Below are 10,876 nucleotides of genomic sequence, written 5' to 3' on the forward strand. Positions count from 1 at the left end.
AGAAATTAGTGGAAAACCTAAAGGCTGAAAGGAAACTTTTGCCACTGTTCAAAACAGGACGTGAAATCTTTAACATAATATTTACACATATTACACTAAATACTTTCTGTGGAGTGAAAATTTAGCACTGCTAGCTTCAGACAGACTGGGAAAGGCATTTGCTTATATCTGATAAACCAGATTTTGAGAAGAAAATGTTTTATTCTTTTTGTTCTTCCTATGTCTGCGCTCATGCTGGCAGAACAATTGTGATTTAGAAATATGTAAACATGCTCATTAAAGACTTATAAACACTTTCAAAGCAAGAAACAATTTGTCTTATACTGCTTTCTTCTTGCCTTCACAGCTGTTATGATTTTACATTTGGTGGTCCAGAAAGCTGTTGAGATTCTGAAAGCATCACAGCGTGACCCGAGTGTAGCTTTTTTTGTGATCATTGCTTGTTTTGCATTGACTTGTTCACAAAGTTCTGTTAAAAATAAATTATTTTGGGGCAGGACACAATGTTTTTGTCAAGAAATACCAAATTAACAGAATCATAGAATCATAGAATTGCTCAGGTTGGAAAAGACCTTAAAGATGATTGGGTCCAAACACAACCTAACCATACTATCCTAACTCTTACAACCCTCTGCTAAATCATGCTCCTGAGCCCACATCCAAATGGTTTTTAAAAACATCCAGGGATGGTGACTCAACCACCTCCCTGGGAAGCCTATTCCAGTGCTTAACAACCCTTTCCGTAAAGAAGTGTTTCCTGATATCCAACCTAAACTTATCTTGGTACAACTTCAGGCCATTTCCCCTCTTCCTGTCACTTGTCATCAGTGACAAGAGACCAGCCCCGCTCTCGCTGCAATCACCTTTCAGGTATTTGAAAAGAGCATAAGGTCTCCCCTCAGCCTCCTCTTCCCCACACTAAACAGCCCCAGTTCCTTCAGTCTCTCCTCGTAGGGCACATTCTCCAAGCCCTTCACAGGCCTTGTTGCCCTTCTTTTGACCTTCTCCAGCATGTCCATGTCCTTTCTGTACTGAGATGCCCAAAACTGAGCACCTCGAGGTGAGACCTCACCAATGCCGAGTACAGGAGCACAATGACTTCCCTCGTCCAGCTCACCACTCCATTCCTGGTCAAAGCCAGGATGCCATTGTCCTTCTTGGCCACCTGGGCACACTGCTGGCTCATATTCAGCTGTCTGTCCATCAGTACACCAAGGTCCCTTTCCATCGGGCAGCTTTCCAGCCAGTCTTCCCCAAGACTGTAGGGTTGCCTGGGGCTGTTGCAACCAAAATGCAGGACCTGACACTTGGCCTACTAAAACTCATACAGTTAACCTCGGCCCATCGATCCAGCCTATGCAGGTTCCTCTGTAGTGCCTTTCTCCCCTCAGGCAGATCAACACTCCCTCTCAACATGGTATTGTCTGTAAACTTACTGAGGGTGCACTCAATCCCCTCATCAAGATCATTAATAAAGATGTGATATCTTTAATCAAGATCATTAATAAAGAAGTGACATTTCCTCCAGAAAGCATTGAGCATTTCCCCCAGGAAAGATTCAGTGTGCAGAGTTTCTTTGCAGAACGAGATGAACTTTTGATGGAGAGGAGCAGTCTTGTAGCTCCCATCCCAACTCATTCAGAAGACAAAAGACCAATCTTTTGCTCAGTTGAGCCCAGAATAAAGACTAAGGGTACTAAAATCTCAGAGCTCTACCAGATGGCTTTTAAATTAGGTGGGCATAAAAAAGATTATGATTTCAGCTTCAAGAAGCATGAGGACATTTTGAAAAATCAAGAGAGCTTTTATACAATTGGAAAACATCTTCCTACACAGCTGTAATTAAAATCAAGGAATTCACTAAAATGTGCCATAGCTCCCAGGCAGAAGTGAGAAAAAAGTTGTAACATCTACATGTTTCACCTGGGATTTACCATCTAGCCAGCTGACTCTGACCAACAGCACAACAAAGATCTCAAATCCTCCCTGATAAAAAAAGCAAAACTTTTTAAAGACCCCAGTATTTCAAACGCCAACTGTATATTTGTAGCTTTTGAGATCATATGGAAATTTTGCAGTCACCTACTCTGACATCTGCAGAGCACAGACCAGAGGAGGCTGCCCAGCAATTCCTAAATCAATTCCAGTAAGTTGTGGTTGATACATGGCATCTTTCTTGGAAAGACATTCATTTTGATTTAAAGACTATAAGCAAAAGAGAATCTACCACATTCCTTGGCAAGCTGTTAGTTGTAAAAAAGAGCAAATTCTCACCACCAGAAATGGGAGTTTTGGCAGGACTTACATTTGACTTGCGCTTTAAACATTCACAAAAGATCAAATCATTATATATTCACAAAATTAGTTGGTTATAATTTACACCTGCCATAAATCATAGACACCTCATGATAAGTCACAGAAGAAATTAAGTATTCCCAATTTTAAAATAATTTTTTAAGTTGGTGTATAGTGCACAAATACTCCCACAAGGAGCATTAAATGATTAATCCAAGATGCATTTATTTATTCGTTTTGGAGCCTAATATCTCAAAGTTCGGAGGTAATATCTATTTCAAATACAAGAGCAAAGCAAACCATAAAAAGTCTTCTCCTTTGTCCTTACTCCCTGTATAGATCTTCTCTTAATTCCAGATCCCTAGGAAAGACATAAGTTACAGTGACTCCATCCATCAGTAATTGCTTGTATGACAGAACTTCCAACTGAAAATATCTTACTGTGGCCCCAGTTTTGGCCAATTGCTTTGCCATTCTTCAAAAGCAGAGTTAGTCCTATGGAAAGCAGACAGTTAAAATGTAAACAAAGTTGCTGTTTATTCTGAAGTCAAAACAGTCATTCCAAGAAAACAATAAATGTGAGGCCACATATATAATTTACTTATCTTTAAGAACACTGTTATTCCCAAACCAGGCAAGCTACTTCTCACTTCTGGTCAATTCCTTTTGCAAATGCATATCATCAGCTTCAGCTAATATATCACTGAAGTTTGACAATAATCACTGACTTTCTTTCTAAAGATAATCCATGTTTAAAAGCTTGGTTATATAATATGCAATAAGCCAAGAATATCTTGCAACACTTGGAAAGGTAAAACAGTAATGTTCTGCCAGATTCCTCTCAGCATTTAAACACCATTTTTTACATGCCAAAACTTCCTTCAATTACTAATGACTTGTGAGCTTTAAGATGCATAATTTATATCTGAGATCAATTAGAGAAGACAGATTAAAAAAAACTTGTCTGTATTTTGGGTCCACGAGAAACATCACAGAAAGAAAACGAAAGAAAATGATTGAAACTTGAACATGTGTTCTGGCCCTGGAGAAAAGGTCAGTGTCAAACCAGAGCCAGTTTTCTTCTGAAGAAAATTCTGGAGGAAAAAGAAAGATGTCTCTGAGCTATCTCCCAAACAGACGGGTGAGAGTGCTTGTGGTCTTGAAGAAGAAAAGATGACAGTAAAAGCGAAGAAAGGGTTTATGGTTTGATGGAACATAACGTCCCAGACAAAGGGAAATGATATAAAGCCCAAATTATGAAAGAAAAAAGAAATGGAAGGAGATCCGATATGTTCACAGGAGAGAGTTAGAAGCTTAGAACCTCAAGCAAAATATTAAGTGTGGAACTAGAAGCATTGCTGAGCTGGAGTCAACACATAATTTCCCTGGCTGAGCAAAAAATAGTCTATTTAGACCAAAAGAGTAGAGAAGAAGAGTCAAAAGAAGAGATTAATTAAGAAAAGGTTCTGCCAGGTCAGAGCAAAAAAATATCTGCCAGAGTGACAAAGGATCTATTTGGGGCCAACAGGCAGGGATAGATGGGAGTCGCCATTACAGCCACAGCCCAGGTCAGGCTGACCTCAGAGGTACGTGGATACATGGAGTGTGCATGCTGGTGCCAACAGACAGACAGGTCAGGATCAAGGACTTGGCTGGGTGACAAGAGCAAGCACTGACCCGGGTGGAAGTTACATTACATCTTTTCTGCAAAATCTTTGATTTCAGAGGATTGGCATTACACTGTCGAGATCCTCAGATCAGCCCAGGGGTGGTAACTTAAGTACAATCTCTGTCGCTACTAGGAAAGCAGCCATAAATGTGTTTCTTTTTATTCTCGTCTTCACCTCACAAACACGCACATTTTCACTAAGGAATAACTTCAAATTTCTAAACTCTTCCAATCATGCATTGATCTTAGCTCATTGTCTAGCTACTCCATTTTTACATCTTCCTCCTATACATAGTTACCTTACATATTCAGAACAGAGTGAAACTTTTAACTACAGAGGAAGAAAGATATAGAAAGTTCAGTCCTTCAGATGTGACTCTTTGGTACAGTTCTTCCAGATTAAACATCATCATAGAGCTGATTTCCCACAGACCAAATGGAGGAGTACTTCTGGGCTCAGGAAGTGGAGGTCGTCTCCAATGACTGAAGTGTGTCTTTTGCAGTTCAAAGAAAATGTGAAGAAAAAAGGTGTTTATCAACTGGAAACCTGCAAAATCTGTTTGTCACCATTCAGATTAATAAATTTTGATTTGCTTTTCTAGTTTGATTACACTGAAGATTTCAAATATGCTTTGTAAATAAAAATATCCATAGATTATGACTAGCTAATATTTTATTACCACTGTCTCAGTACCTCAGAGTGGGAAAATAGAATATAATAAGCATTAGACATTATCAGCCACCCAATAGGCAGGGATGAAGGCTTGTGACAGAGCCCAAATCTCTCATCATTAAGCTGGAAGATCTATAGCTACAAAATAAAGTGTCTTTGTTTCATAGGAATTTCCAAACCTATTTGAAGTCAATGGAACTGGTAGCAGCCTTTAATCAGGATAAATGGGAGAGCAGAAAAATGGTCTTTAGTTTAACAACATGAGACACTGTTCATAACACTTATTTATGTGTCTGATCCATCAATTAAGTTGTCTTTGCTAGTTTTGCTGGGAACTGAATTCATTGCTCATGGCTTGCTTACTGTTTATATGTCTGTACAAGTGACAGAAGCAAAGAATGGCAGGTAGGAAACAGCAGTCAGAGCATCTCCTATGAGATAAAAACCACTGAGAAGGAGTAGAATTACTGAGGAAACATGGCATTGTGAGCAAGAATGCTGACTCCTTGTTCATTGGTGCAGGTCTCTGTGAACATTCTCCATAAACAAGCAGGATTGCATTCAAGAAATATCTGTCGCCAATTTCTCCTTCCAGTGAAAACAATCCTGTGCACCAAGAACACTGCTGTGTGGAAGGCAAATGCTAGTATCAGCATAAGAATCAAGTTTCCCAGAAGAGAAACGTTGAGTTGATATCTGCAATCAAGCAGGAACACTTAATGGAGGTGCTCAGATAACTCAACAATGGCCAAAAAATAATTAAAACAAGACCTAAACAATTGCTGGAGCCCTTTAAAAAGTCAAATTTCTGTAGTTTTCCAGAAAAGATAGAAATATGAACAGATTTTCTGAGGCAGCCTGAAGCGTGTCTGAGCAGACTGAAAAACTCTGCTAAAGCAAATACAATTCAGATTAGCATATAAAAAAGAACTTATGAAAACTGCAGTAAGACAAACTAAAGATTAATCTAGCATAATATTTTAACAATATCCAATATTACAGGTTTAGGGGAAAAGTGAAAAAAGTTCACTGTTCAGTTTTTTTTTTTTTTTTTTTCTGTCATTGATTCTGGTTCTCAGCTTCTTTGGGATTTCCAGGTTGCACTCAATAATGGATCAATAAAATAGTGAATAACCAGATATGATGGATCACAGATCTTCCCATAAAACAGGGTTTTTTTTCAACTGGAACTTACTAATACAATTCATTTGGAGCAAGAACTCAAGGAGCTGGAAAAATAAAAGAAAAGGAAATAAAGAATGAAAGTAGACAGGCATTGAGGTGCTGGCACAGGTTGCCCAGAGAGGTGGTGGATGCGCTGTCCCTGGAGACACTCAAGGTCAGGCTGGGTGGGATCTGAGCACCTGTCGGAGCTGTAGGTGTCCCAGTTCATTGCAGGGGAGTTGGATTAGATGGTCTTTAATGGTTCCTTCCAAATCAAACAACTCTATGATTCTATACATCAAAGAATTTCACACAGCACTGGTGATTCGTTTTACTCCAGCTTCTACATAGCAATACCAAATTACTTGTTTGTGAACATCAAATAGAAGTCACATGTCAGCTCAGGGTAAAAATTTTGTGAAAGCATACACATCTCAATCAGTCTCATACCCATAAAGACTGGCTGGAGGTTTTATGTGCCAGTTCAAACAGAATCACCCTGAGTATTCTGCTTTGAAAGCCATACACAATACACTGACTTTAAAGACAGTAGGTTTAGACTGTTAAGATCCGTTTGAAATCTGTCACCAGTCTGAGCTTGCCAGATCATGGTTTTGAGCTGTATGAATGGGAAGAGAGCAGCTGACCTTAAGTAACAGGGAGGAAGCCCAAGCACATTTGCGCCATCTCAGCTTACGTGGATTTGAACTCAGAAGAAGACTTATGAGGCATGAAAGACTAACACACACATCTGAACTCAGGTGTACCTCTTAAATCACAGAAAGGCCTAGGAGCTTCAGGGAAGGGAATTAGTTCCTGTGATCAACATTACCCCACAGGAGAAGGCCCACCATAGCAGGAGTGCGGTAAGGTGATGTGCGTGAGCCCTAATGGGCTGCTCTGCCCCTGTTATGGCTGAAACAAGAAGACTCTAACTTGTGTCATGGCATTTCTGAGCTAACAGGGAAACAATGAAACTCAGTTTGTTTTAGAGAGGAGAGAGGAGAAAAGTTGGCAAAACCACGAATTTGGGAAACAGACCAGATAGAAGTTATTGTTATGAAATTTCTTTGTTTCATGGCCAACACCATTGCATATTTCCAGCTGGCAAGGCATAGCATCATGTGTCTTCAATGTCTTCTCTTTTATCCAGGAAGCTGGACAGAGGGAAATGAAACTTCAGAAGAAGCCAAGTTGAACAAGCAGAAGTGACCAGCTCAGTGTGAAGCACGGAAACCTTATCCTGGGGCACTTTACAGCATTCCTGTTATGTTTAGGAATGATGAACTGTCGTATCACATTGGTCTTAAGAGTGGAAAATGCCCCATGCAAGGGGAAAACACACCAGAAAAAGAGCTGCAGCAACTTAGAGTGAAACTTCCTTACCCTGGGAAAGAGCCTGTTCCACCTGGGAGGCACTGGCCACCTTAAGCCCAGATAATATCATGGAGCCTTTAGTAATCTTTGAGCAAAACTTGCTGTTTTTGCTACTGAGATGAGAAAGCAAGTGGGCTGTCAAACAGGAGAGTGAGTGAGCGCAAAGAAGCATGAGTCAGTTGAAAAGATATTTGTTACGAAACCCAGTGGAAGAGAGAAATCTCTTACAAAAAGAAAACGGTGGCTCTGTGGAAGAGTCAGCTCTGCAAACATTCTTGACATGCAATTTTCTGCAGAGTTTTTGGCTTACTCCACTTTACATACAAATTGTGGAGAAAATGTTATACAGATTTTGGCAGTGCCAGGAGCTCCCTTCAGGTAAAGTGATAAGCAGTCCTCAGGAAATTCATTTACCTTGCAGTAAATCAAAATCTACTCCATGCCCTTTCTGTTTGTACATTAACACTGCCCTCGTGCTACAAGCAGTAGCATGTGTACCCCCTGAAAGACGTACAGAAATACAGGTGCACTCAGGTGATGGAGATGCCCCCTGAGCCTTTTAAACATTGAATTTAGAGTGTTCTGCTGGTTTATTAGATTTTTTGGTTCTGAAAATCCCACACCTGCCTCTGCACCCTCATGTACTAGTAAGGTTCAAAGCAGCTCATATAGTTACATGCATCAACCATCCAAAAACGACTGGGAACAGCATATTCCATTTTTCTGGGCAGAAGAACACTCAAAAAGATGGAAAAATATATCAGAACACTTTTAACATTGCTGCATCAACCCTGGCCCATCATAAATTCTCATATGTGGCTCATGGAAAGAACATAGAAGTATGGATCTTATAAAACATTCTACATGGGAAATCTGAAAAAAAAGTGCTCATTTCTGATGAAGAAGGTATTTTTATTTTGTAAGAAGTTTCCCACATGTCCAAAAAGAGAACTTTTTGAAGAGGTATTTTGCCTGCTGTCAGTAGAATTATGAGGAAGACCAGGCTGAAGAAGGTTTGGAAGATGGCTCCGAACACAGCAGGATCACACAAAAAGGTGTTATAGGTTTCAGGTTTCTTTAACAGAACTCAAGAGTATAATTTCAGAGACCAAAATTATTGCATTAGAAAGAAATTATCACTGGGAATGAACAAGAGTCTAGTCCAGACAACAAGTTTTTTTTGGAAAAACAGAAATCTCTCTCTGTTCATTGAAGGGGAGTTGAACTACATGACCTTTAAGGGCCCCTTTAAGGGCTGGCCTTGAAAGGGGCTGAACTGCAAGCAAGAGTTCAGACTCAATTTTGTTACTGTTGCATCCAGAATAATGCTTTCTGACAAAGAAATATTTGATTGCAATCTGCCTTTCCTAAGGAAAATCACTTTCCTGGACTCCATTTGGCCTAGCTGTATGGACCAGAATGTAGCGACATTTATTGGAATTACAGTCTTACCTGAAGGCTAAAATTGCTACACAGACACTACACAGCACTACACAGACAGTTAGGAAAACTTAATTTTGGTGCCCAATTGACAGGTATGGGAGATTAGTAGAAAAATGTTCAGAAGACTGAGTTAAGAGCACAAAATGCAATTCTGCTCTCAGTTTGGAGCTTGGTTTGATTCTGTGTCTCCCAAACTCTCACAAGAGCATCCTTCCAAATGCATCCTGCAGAAAATATGTGGTGTAAACACGCTATTTACAGAGGCTTTTGCATTTCACACATTAGACTAAGTGTAAGAGATCATCACTGAGAAGCTCATAAACACAAGCACATTTGGGATGACTAGCTCTGTATTCACTCACATTTCACTCTTTATATTGCTTCATTAGAGACTCATGCTGTTCCATTTCAAACTGACGAAATCAAGCCTTCATGATGGGAAGAATTTGCACTGAAATGCAGTCTGGGCACATGAGCCATGTCTCCAAGCTGAAGACAATTTGATAGATGGTGCACTGACCACACAGGCAAGTTTAAAAGAAATCAATTCAGAGTTCTGGAGAATTTTGAAAGAATTTTTGATCAATGGTGTTTGGAAGTCTCAAGAACATTAATTCCATATCCAGTTTGCCAAAATATCTACCTGAGATGCAATTTATGAGCATACGTGTCAAGATATATTTAAAATCCTTTGAGACTTCCAAGTACATGAATAACACATGTATCATTACTACCTTTTTTTTAACATACCATCACATAAATCAAGTGAGGGAGCCAGGCTTTCTCAACTAAGGAAAACCACTGCTCTTAAAATAACAAAGGTAGTACTAATTTATTAATGTACAAGGTCCAAAATTCCTATTAAGTGCTGTCAAGAGTGGTTTAATGCAGCTCACTCTCAGGAATTGAAATTAACATATGCTTACTCAGAGGTTAAATCCACCACTTTGCTATATCTGTATTTTTCACTCGTAAGACAAAGGTTTGGAAGTCCCTAGCAACTCTTCTGAGAAGGTGTGAATAAATGTAAACAACATCTGAATTTACCTACTATCTTTTTACTCAGTCATTTTACAACCCTCCTGTGTCAAGCGGCCATAAAGTATTTACCATGAAATGTTTATCTATAAGGCATTTAAGGATGGTGATTTATCAGAATAATTTCCTCATGCTTTCTAAGCTTGTGAATCAGAAAGTTTTGGACAAAAAGGAAGGTTCAGGTTGTGTACTGGAAAAATTCACTTAAAGGGTGGTGACGCATTGGAACTGGATACCCAGAGAGATGGTGGAGCCACCATCCCTGGAGTGGTTCGAGAGCAATGGAAATGTGGCACTGAGGTATGTGGTCAGTGAGCATGGTGGGGATGTGTCGTGGTTGGACTAGATGATCTTAGTGATCTTTTCCAAGATGATTCTTTGATTCTCAATGATTTCTCAATGATTCTATGATTCTATCTCATCATCCACTTCCTGCTATTTGATGAAGAATGTTGTCATTATCTGAAATGTTGCTCTTGCTAGGTGGTAGATAATGATGGTTGAAATGAAAATGAATGCTAATAAAAAATTAGCATTGCCATTTTCTCTATTGTCTCTCACTGAAAAGATTGGCAGGAGAGTTATATGGTCAAAGGTCTGGAATGAGCAGTGATTTTGTAATGCAACAATTTTGAATGTATATCTCACCTTGATGAGACTTTGTCTAGAACTGACACATTCAAAAACAGTGCTAGAGCTGCCAGTTTTTTTAATTTTATTACAACTACCTTGTAGAGTTACCAAGAGAATTTTTGTACTGAAGGAGTCTTAGAGAGGATGAGACCAACACATCTGTAACCTTAGGGTTTTTGTAAGAACAATCTACAGCACTTGTCATTTTCTTGTCTGATGTTAATATTCTGAATGATAAGGACAAGTGTGTTTCACTATAAACACCTAACTTCATTCAAATTGACTTCCTTGAGATTGAGTCGGTATCATTTCTCTAAACTACTGCAGCTGCACCAGTGCAATTCTTCATAACAATAACTGCATTCACTTTTGCTGTCAAAGAGACTCAGCTGAAAATCCCGTTATTAATTTTGGCAACACTTACAAGCCAATTTTCTTGAAGAAAACTTTTCTTAAGTATTCTCTTTCTAGTCTTTCTCTCCTAAAGAGAAGGGTTTTTTCAGTTTTTTTTTCAGGGCAATGAACAAAACCGAGTGTTTTTGCACATTCAGGGTGCTAATGACAAATTTAGAGGGTGTTTTACA

This window comes from Tympanuchus pallidicinctus, unplaced genomic scaffold, assembly GCF_026119805.1.
Source record: "Tympanuchus pallidicinctus isolate F22 unplaced genomic scaffold, pur_lepc_1.0 scaffold2, whole genome shotgun sequence".
Classification (NCBI taxonomy): domain Eukaryota; kingdom Metazoa; phylum Chordata; class Aves; order Galliformes; family Phasianidae; genus Tympanuchus; species Tympanuchus pallidicinctus.